This window comes from Desmodus rotundus, chromosome 8, assembly GCF_022682495.2.
Source record: "Desmodus rotundus isolate HL8 chromosome 8, HLdesRot8A.1, whole genome shotgun sequence".
Classification (NCBI taxonomy): Eukaryota; Metazoa; Chordata; class Mammalia; order Chiroptera; family Phyllostomidae; genus Desmodus; species Desmodus rotundus.
The window spans coordinates 103829623-103839604 of NC_071394.1; the positions used below are offsets into that span (position 1 = coordinate 103829623).

Consider the following 9982-nt stretch of genomic DNA (forward strand, 5'->3'; position numbering starts at 1 on the left):
GTGAGTGGGCCTGCTGGTGAGTCCAAAGCAGGTGGTAATACTGGGAGTTTGGTTCAGGTAGGGCATAGTGACGGGGTCAAAGACAGGGAAGTCCATACCCCTGAGAGGCCTAGCTGCTGAGAGGGCCAGATGGACACTGAGAGAGCTGCTGTACTGGTGGCCAGATACATGTGGTCTCTGGAACTGCTGCCTTCAGGGTCACTCTGTCCTGTAAGAGGGGACACATGAGGCAGAGCTGCTTCCTTCCCGCACTGTGGAGAAGGGGCTGGTAATCATTGGACAACTCACTGCCAGCCTGTTAGGAGGCAAAAATCCTGCATCTTTCTGACGCCTTCTGGCTCAAGAGACCTTCAACAACCTGAACTGTCTGAATGCTCAGGGAACATGTAGTCATGAGTAGAAAAAGAAAAGTCATCAGCCACTTCAAGGAATTTAGGAAACAACTAGAACAGGTGGCGTTTACTGAGTTAGAACAAAATAATGAAGCAGAAGAGAGATTTAGGAGAATAGAAGGAAGAACTCTCAAGGAAAACTAGTGAAAATGTTGATTTTCTAAAACAACCAAAAACAATTTCTTAATTTAAAAAATTGATAGGCAAACTGTAAAAGGCTGATCACTGCTGGGAACCAAATTAGTGTTCTGGATGATCATATGGGAGAAGCAGCTCACAAACGGGATAAAAATATACAGATGTGGAGATCATGGGCACAACGCTAAGAAATATAGCCAAGAAATATAATATGAAGAAAAAACAAATGAATCAGGGATGCTAGAAGGGTAGATGGAGAAGTAAAATTCAAGAAAGAACCCTGGCTGGTGTGGCTCAGTTGGTTGGGCGTTATCCTGCAGACCAAAAAGTCGTGGGTTCAGTTCCCAGTCAGGGCACATGCCTGGGTTATGGGCTCAGTCCCCAGGGTTTCAGTCCCTAGTTGGGGCGTGTACAGGAGGCAACCGATCAATATTTCTCTCTCATGTTGATGTTTCTCTCCCTCCCTTTCTTCCTCCCTTCCCCTCTCTCAGGAATGAATAAAAGAAAAAAAATTAAGAAACAACAGAAGAAACATTTCCTGACTGAAGAAAGACGTGGTCTTGAGTATGGAAGAGCTTGCCAAAGGTTCCAGGATAGTTGCAAATAGACATATTCTAGACATCGCTCAGGTGGCATTGTTAAGTTCCAAAGAAAAAGAGAAAATTTTATAGGCTGTTGATGGAAAAAGTGGGTAATTTCCAAATGAAAGATCTTTAGACTCATTTGCAATAGCAGAAGCCAGAAAGAAGACCATGGAAATAATATTTACTAACAGAAAAAGGAAAGAATTATAATCTATATTACCAGACAGGATGGTTTTGGATATACAAGGTACCAGTGAGCATTTCACTCACATTCTACATGCAAGGTCAAAAATTGGACGGGATCTTAAAGATTGTTGTAGCCACCCCTCCCCCATCAATCATTTTATTTTTCCTCCAGGTATGTGTGATAAAGGCAGGGACTCATTAGGGCTGGAAGTGGAGAGAATGGAAGCCTTTTAAAAACATTATGTGGGTTTTTCTGTTTATTTGAATTTACAAGTGTTTATTGAAGAATTGAGTTGGCCATAATAAACATAATCCCAGGTCTGCATGGGAGGGCCCTGGAAACCAATTTGGTTGCAGTGGAATTTCTCAATGGGAGAAGTGAGACAGTGCTCCATGGCTGCAGGTCCCTGAGACGTTCCCACCTATGGTTCCCAAACTTAGCAAGTAAAAATACAGGATGCCCTGTTAAATTTGAATTTCACATATACAATACTTTTTTATGTATAAGTATGTCCCAACTATTGCACAAGCATCCTATATTTTACCTGGCACCTCTATTCCCATCTCTGCTCTCAACCTGGAACTATACAGAGGTACACTTTTCAGGGAGTTTGGGATATCAGCTTTAGATGGATGCTTAAGACTGGAGTTTCAATGGGAGAAAAAGAAGGAAACCTTGATGTGAGAGATGGGGTTAGTGCCAATGTGGGAGCCAGAGGAATAGTTTCTGAGTGATAGCTTCTCTCTAGGTTTGAGGCATTCTTGAATGGGTCCTTGCCTTTGTGGCATTTAAAAATCTCATTATAATGATCGTGTGTATCTGTGTGTGCACACATAAATGCAGGGTAGTAAAAGCTAATTTTCACTGAGCATTTACCATACCAAGCACGATGCTAAGCACTTAAGCTTATTTGTTCTTCAGAACAATGATTCCCCATTTTATAGATACAGAAAAAGGTACAGAGAGTTCAAATGACTTACTTAAGGTCATATAGCCAGTAAGTATTAGAAAAGCCAGGATGTGATCCCAGGTTTTCCTCAACCTGGGAGCTGTGTTCACCCTCTATGCCATGATACCACACAATCGAGTACAGCCAGCAAGTGAAAAAAAATAAAAATAAAAATCAAGCTAAACAACAACAAAAAAGCATAGTGCTGACACTGTATGTAGGCACTGAGGCCTTGGATGTGGTCAGGATGGGAGAGATCAGTAGGGGCCAGATTAACCAGGGAAGGTGTCTTGGAAGAGGAACTCCAAAACTGGGTTCTCACTGATGGGTTTAGATTTGGGATGGTGAAAGGAGTGATTGGTGAGAACATCAACCTGGGCTAGTGGAAGAAGGGAGCTGGGTGGGATGGGTAGTAAGGGTAGGTAAGGGTGGGGCAATAAATCAAAGGAGACAGGAGGAGTTGAGTTGGCCTAGCATAGGTGAGTATTTATGTCTAATTTGGCACACAGAGTGACCAGGAGAGAGGTTCACCAGGAGGCTGAAGAGGAGGGCAAGGCCGTATCGTAGGTAAGGGGATGGGTGGATTGCCATGGGTTTGAGGTGGGAGTGGGTAGCTCATAGGCTGGTGTAAGGTCAATGGGAAGCCATTAATATGTTCTAAGATAAGTAGTGGTGGTAGTGGGGTTGGAGTGGGTGGGTTTGAGCAATATTTAGGAGATAACTAGATAGGTCTTCGTAATAATGCAAACAGATGATGGGAACATGCCCAGCAGGGTCACCTGGCAGTTCACTGGAGAGGAGGAAACCAGGTAAATGGACAGGAATTGGGGGAGGGGGAAAGAGGGAGCCTTGTTGGCTTCAGTGCTGGGGAAGCTGTTGCCCTCAGAGAAGGAGGGGACTAGTGGTGCCTCTTTCTGTGCAGCACACAGGCGGCAAGGTTAGAAATAGGGCTCCATGTGAGCAACAAGAGCAACTTAGGGCAGTGACAGGCAGTGCCCCCAAGGCTGTGTGTACTTTGGGGTCTCTTGGCCAGGTCTAGGACCCTGTGAGCAGATCTTCCCAGAGGCTTCTCTGCCCACTGGATGGGGCAGAATCCACGCAGAGACCTGATATGGGAAAGGCAGGTTTAGGGCTGCCTGCCTTTGAGGGCAGCTCATTTGACTTTATGCCTCTCAGGCAGTGTCTGCCCCACACCCTGGTTTTACATAAAACTCACACAGGCTTCCGGATCACTCACCACCACAGGCCAAGTGCTGTCCGCAAGACTGACTGTGGCGAAGCCAAGCCATCACCATGCAAGGTGGCTGAAATAAAATGTGTAATTGTGCTCCAAGACACCTTAATTGTGTATTAATTACTTCATAAATCATAGTGACATCTGTGTTTGTGCCCTGTTAATTCATTCTCACAAGGTGGGGGATGGGAGCACATGACAAAGAATAACTGGGCCCATAGCTGTAGGGCAGATGTACCTGAAATGGGTTGGGGACGCCAGAGTTCTCAGTGCTTCTCCCTCACTGTCAGCCTCAACTGCACCCCATCCATTTTGGCCAATACCATAGCCATGGAAGGAGTACAAATAAGGGTCACTGATACCACCCAGTAAAGGAATCTTGAGGGAGTGGGTGGGGCTCAATACCCCATCTCCTCCAAACAGAAGCTGGAGAAGAGAGGAATTACTGAGAAACTGAGGCTCATACTTTTATGTAAGTCCCAAGGTCACACAGCCAGTTAAGTGGCCATTAGGGAATCTGAACTAGGTTGGAATGACTCCCAAAGATGTATGTAGCCCTTGGTGAGAGAGCCAGGGAACAGCCTGGGGAGGAGGAGGGAACTTTCCTGTTCATTATCTCTGATATTTCATATGCATCTTTTACATTTATCCAAGGAAAAGCAAGCTATTTCTAAATGATACTACCTGTAATGTTTCCTGAGGATCATACATAAAATCGAAAGAGTATTCATCCAAGTGCTTTAGCCAGAGTATGCTAGTGCCCTGCCACTCAGACTGGCCTCTGCTGGAGTCCCCCTCTAACTGACCTCCATCCCAGACAGTCACCCTTTCCTATCCCTCGGAGCTTCTCTCTGCCCACATCTATTGGCAGCCATCAGCAACTGAGCGACTGGCCCTGGAGAGCAAGCCATTGCTCCAGATGGCTGATGGAACTTTATTGCCACATTTATTCTTAATGTGGCCATCCCAAAGCCGCTGTCTGGAAGCTCAGCCCCTGCGATGGTGTGGCAGGTCCTGGCTCCTGGGAGCATGGCCACTGCTGTCTGGTCCATTCTCCTGGGCCCTAGAGTACACTTCTGTGCATGTGAAGAACTGGCTCCTTAAAAGACAATAATGCCACAAACCCAGTTTGGGGGTAATTCTTTTCCCCTGGGTTAAGGTGAAGACTTTGAAGAGAGGAGGGAGTGCTTCGGACAGTGGCTGGAGGAGGCCCTCACTCTGGGTCCTGTGCATGGTGGAAGGAGGGGCCCTTGCTAGAGGCAGATAGGGGGTGAGAGGCCACCACATCCTGCTCATCCCTCAGGTCTCAGCTGCAAGAGACCTTCCCTAACCAGCCAACCCTGTTGTTCTCTCTCCTTTGCAACCTACTATTTTCCTTCCAAGTACTTTTCTCCATTTGTGATGAGAAACTTATTCATGGGTCTGTTTGTTTAATGTCTCTCTCAGACAGTGGACTATGCAGGGGTGATGTTTGTTTTGTTCAGCAGTATACCAGGTGTCAGCACAGTGCCTGGCACATAACAAGTACCCAATAAATATTTGATGAATGAACAAACAAACGAATGAGTGTTATTATTGAGCTGTGGTCACTCCTCCAGAACGATTCTCTCAGGCTCTGCTGATAGGGAGTCCCATGATGAGCTTGTAGCAAGTGATTTAAGATCAGAAGGAGGGAGGAAGGACACAAAGAGACTTTGAGAGGCCAACAGGGTAGTTAGATTCTGGACCCTGAAGCCTGAGGCTAAGATGCTCAACTCCATGCCTGGTATACAGTGGGCATTGAACACATTACACAAAAAGTGAATGAATGAGAAAAGGTTAGAAAGCTTAGAAAGAATATCTTAGTGGATGGCAAAGTAAGTAAGTCTGTGTGAGAGAGAACTGCCAATCCCTGCCAAGAGAGGAGCAGGAACGTTTGAACATTCCCCCATGTTCATGAGGTAATTTCACCACAGCAGGAAGTAGAGCATTCAACTTCCCAACCCACCTCCCTCCTGTGCTCTGGCCTGAGAGCTCTTGCTAATGGCTTAATGCCTTCCAGCATGGTGGCAGCAAGGGTGCCAGGCCCTATCTCTGGGCTCTAAGTATGGTGGGGCTGGAAGACATTACTTGTCAGTTCCAAGGTGTGGACAAGGCAGGCCCTGAGTCTTGGGGAAACCATCAATAGAATTACATTTCCTCAAGAAAAGGAGCTTACAGGGAGTTTAAGGGGCAGGAAAGCCCCCTCAGTCCCCCAGACCATTCTTTTCCTGGCAGGCTGGACCTGTGCGCTGCCTGGTCTTGGTGGGCAGGGCCTCAGACAGACTTGAGCCTTCTGGGGGTCCCAGGAACATAACCTGGGTGGCAGAGAAGCTACCCAGCAGGATGTATAGCCTACAGGGAAAGGCTTGGTGGAGTTTACTGGATTATATCTATTGTATTCAGCCACCATGCTGTTGTGGGGGAAAAGGGAGGCCTAAGAGGAGGGGTGGGGCTAGACCTGCCTTGAGAGTAGCCTAAATGATCAGAGGGGCAGGGGAGATGGAAGGGCAGACTGTGAAGACAGGATGGGGGACGGGGACACAGGGGCTCAAGGGAAAGGAGGCCTAGAGAAGAGTCATCAAGAGGATGTATCTGAGGAAGGGCTGTGGAGAAGGACTGTGCATCCAGAAACTTAGACCTCTGCCATTCTCCCTGCAGGCTAGAAATTCAGGACCACAAAGATGAAGGCATGAAGGTGGCGCTGAAGACTGAGAGGAGTTAGGAGGTAGGTAAAGAGCCTCCAGCCAGAACAAACGATACACATCCTGACGAGAGAACTGGGGGGTGTGAACTAAGGCTACAGATTTGTAAATCAGAAAAATTCCTACAATGGAGTATTTGACACCTGTCTTATTAAAAACTAGGAAGTGGAGTTGGGGGGGAGAGAGAGAGAGGGAGAGAGAGAGAAACAGATGTGCGTGCGCATGAGTGAGCAATGCCCACCAGTATCAGTGAAGCAGGGTGCAGCCAAGAGGAGGGCCCCAGGAAGGGATTTGTGATGGGGTCCAGGACTCGGGGTGTCCAGAAAATATTAGAAAAATGTATGTAGGATGTCCTCACCCCCACAAGCCTGAGTCAGGGGGGATGGGACACATGGAACAGGGCCATTCAGAGCTGTTTTGGGTAGCAAGAGCTTTGCAGCTAACAGCTGGCACGGTCATTTAACATATCTATAACCTTTAACTGGTTTCATAGATATGTTAAGTAGCTGTGGCCATGCTTTGAGCCAGGGGAATGGGAGTGACTTCCACCCAAGATGGGACTGGGAAGCAACACCCCCTAGTTACAGGGCCTGCGTGAGAGCTTGGAGATGATTGGCTCCATGCCATGGGGCCACACCTGCCCAGACTTACTATGGCAGCCCAGTAAAGCTGGAAGAATACGGAGATGCTGGCAGGTGTAACTGACTGTAGGAGGACCACAAGGTTTTTGGGGAGAAAAGAGTAGACCATGCGGCTCTGAAGTAGATAGATAGAGGTCCATGTGGTTCTGAAGTAAAAGAGGAGAGTACCACGAGGTTCTGAGGGGAAAGGAAGAGGGCCAGGATCAGGCAGCTTTGGTGAAGTAAAGAGAGGACCATGCGGTTCTGAAGGGAAAGGAAGAGGACCACGAGGTTTTGGAGTGCTTCTTTTTGCCACGCGGCTTAGGCAGCAGGAGAGACTTTGCCAGGAAGAAAGGGGAGAGAGGACTCTTGCTGGTGGGCCATGAGAAGGTGCCACATGGCTTTGGATTAACTGGAGATTGCAGCAGCCACCCAGCTGATGGTGCCGGGAGCCTGAACCACGGACTTCTACTTCTTTTCCTGAGACACTGTACCCCGGACTGGGCACAGGGAGAGGGAAGGACTGTGCATCTGTGGGTATTCTAAAGGACTTTAGTATCTTATTGAAGACATTAAGCCATTACTCTAAGTCTGTGTAACTTTTAAATAAACAATTGCTTTCCTTTTCACCAGTCTCTGGCATTGAGAGACGTCTTTCCTCTGGCGGCGGGCATTTCGAACCTAGCAGGTGGGCGTGGGGGAAGGAACCTCCAGAGACAGAAAGGGGGAATCCTTTCTGTAATAATTAATCGTGAACCACCCCCCACCCCCCCTCGCTCTGTAACATCAGGGCCTGCCTGAGTTAGGAAAATTACATTCCTGGTTCTGCATGAGGAGAAAGGTGTACAAAGCAACATGAAACATTAGCCCTCATTTTGTTTTATATTACAGACTAATGTAAATTGTTCTCAGAACTGGATTCTCTTCCTCAAAATTAAATTTTTAAAAAAATCTTTCAGATTTCATGAAGTATTAGTAGTTGAAGCCAGTTTGACATGGGGAGAGAGATGTCAGACTGATGAAAAGTGTGCAGCCTGATTGAAAACCAAACCCTGAACCCTTTTAAAGAACAATAAGTATATTTTACAGGCTAAAAAAATTAGGAAAGATGTGATTATTTGACTGACCATGGATTCTCTGAGTTTTGTCAAATTAACCTCATATTTTGGTCAGAGCGAGCACTTTCAGATGAATAGATCAGGAAAAATGACATCTCTATGCGACCCTGCCTTGAATGAGTCAGAGACTTTGCAGTCTCATGTTGTATCTGTGATGTAGATGATAAAATGTGCACTGCATGTAATTGTGTCATGGGAGGAGCCATGATGGTTGCAGTGGGGTGGAGGCAAAGTCAAGGGTGAGCGTATAATTTATCATCTAAATGGGTTCACTTTTTGAGAGTGGAAGGGGGTTTGACAGAAGTGGACACTGAGAAGGTGTAAGGAGGGCAAAAAATTTATTGGGGAGTAACACTTGTGAAAGGAAAAAGGAGGATGAAGTAGGATTGGTAGAGGGAGCTATGAAACCATGACACAGACCTGCCAGACTCTCTGCTAGTCCAACAGCGAGCTCTGGAGAAAATACTGCCATTAGAAGACTCCTGTGTTGGGTGGAAATGGCCGAGCCCTTGTGCTACCATCTTGCTCAGTTACTGGCCAGGGTGACTTTGGTTAAAAAACTGAAGTGTTCCGGAAGGACCAACAGCTCTAGGCTGTTAGCAAGCCCTTCTGTTAGTGAGCATCTGAGTACAGAGCTCTGTGGCTGGCACAGGGTACTGTTAACATTTATGTTGGACAACAGGGAGTAAACTAGGACTGTCCCTTGCAAATCAGGACAGCTGGCCACTGTATTTCCAGAGAACTTTTACAGGATTCAGTCATTGATCTATCTTATTCTGTCCTGGTCCAATCCTGTTAACTGTTTTCTTTAACTAATTGCTTGTCTTTAATAAAACAGCTAACATTCACTGAGTACTCACTAATATACCAAGCATGAGGTGAGCACTTTACATGAATTCATTCATTTAATTCTCCCAACTATCTCGTGAAGTAGACACTATTATTATAATTATTATATATTTTATTCTTATATATTTATTATAGTTATGTAACTATGCAAAATATATACTTATATAGTCTACCTATATATTTCATATAATTATACTGATATAATATCACCCATTTTAGAGATGAGAAAACTAATACCTAGAGAGGTTATATGACTTCTTTAAGGGCATACTTCATATAAGTGGCAGAATGGGCTTTAAAACAACTCGAATACTTCACTAGTTGTGGAATTTTGAGCCATTTGAGACCATAGAGGTCATCTTATTAAGATTCAGAGAAGTTAAAGAACTTCCTTCCAGTCATACAGAAGGATAAGAGAAATGTCTAGTTCCTTGACTACTGAGTCCAGGGTTTCTTCCCTGCTGCATGCCTCAGACATGCTTATTAAATTTACAGATAATGAGAATTAGAAAGAAAAATTCTACAATTGAAGATACAATAGCAATTCAAAGTAATTTTGACAGTCTGGAACGTGGGTGGAAACCAATAAAATGAAATTTAATAGAGATGGTATGTAAGCTTTTATTTTACATTTAGGTTCAAAAGCATCAATTGCACAAGTGCTGGGTGGGGAAGACCTTGTCTGAGTGCATTTTTTTGGTAATAAGATTAATCAGAGGTGGGAATGAGGGGACACAATTTTAGGCTGCATGAATAAGATGGCATTCAGATCATAGGAAAAGGGGGTCTTCCCTGTTACCCCTTACCTTATATCTGGGAAGTAGAAAGATATTAAGCTTTCCACTAGTTACCATGGACACTGTAGTGGCCTGGCAGACTCCTTGATTTTGGACTTCTGACTTTGAGAGAATAAACTTTGTTGTTTTAAGCTACTCAGTTTGCAGTAATTTGTCACAGCAGTCCTAGGAAACTAACAAAGAGACTAAATCAAGAAACTCTGGGAGGGGGTGCCCTGAGGATGAGGACCCAAAACTGTGGTGCATGAAGGGTTGGAGGCCCTGGGTGGAACTAGGGCTAGGTGGCCATTTAACTCATTGCTGGTCTCTCAGAGCTGCCAGAGGCTGGACTAGTGGGGTCACCTGCAGGCCACCCTCAAAATCCTACAGAGCCTGGAGTCTGAGCTCAGCA

General features: G+C 45.7%; 1 long non-coding RNA gene across 2 annotated transcripts in view; it reads left to right on the forward strand.

Moving 5' to 3' along the window:
• LOC123480313 (uncharacterized) overlaps window positions 1–7440 on the forward strand; it is a 124109-nt gene extending 116669 nt beyond the window's left edge. For both annotated transcript variants that reach the window (XR_006656261.3, XR_006656260.3), the window contains exons 3-4: window positions 1022–2817; window positions 6164–7440. This is a non-coding gene — a long non-coding RNA (uncharacterized lncRNA). The remainder of the gene's footprint in view (window positions 1–1021; window positions 2818–6163) is intronic.
• The last annotated feature ends 2542 nt before the right edge of the window (window positions 7441–9982 follow it).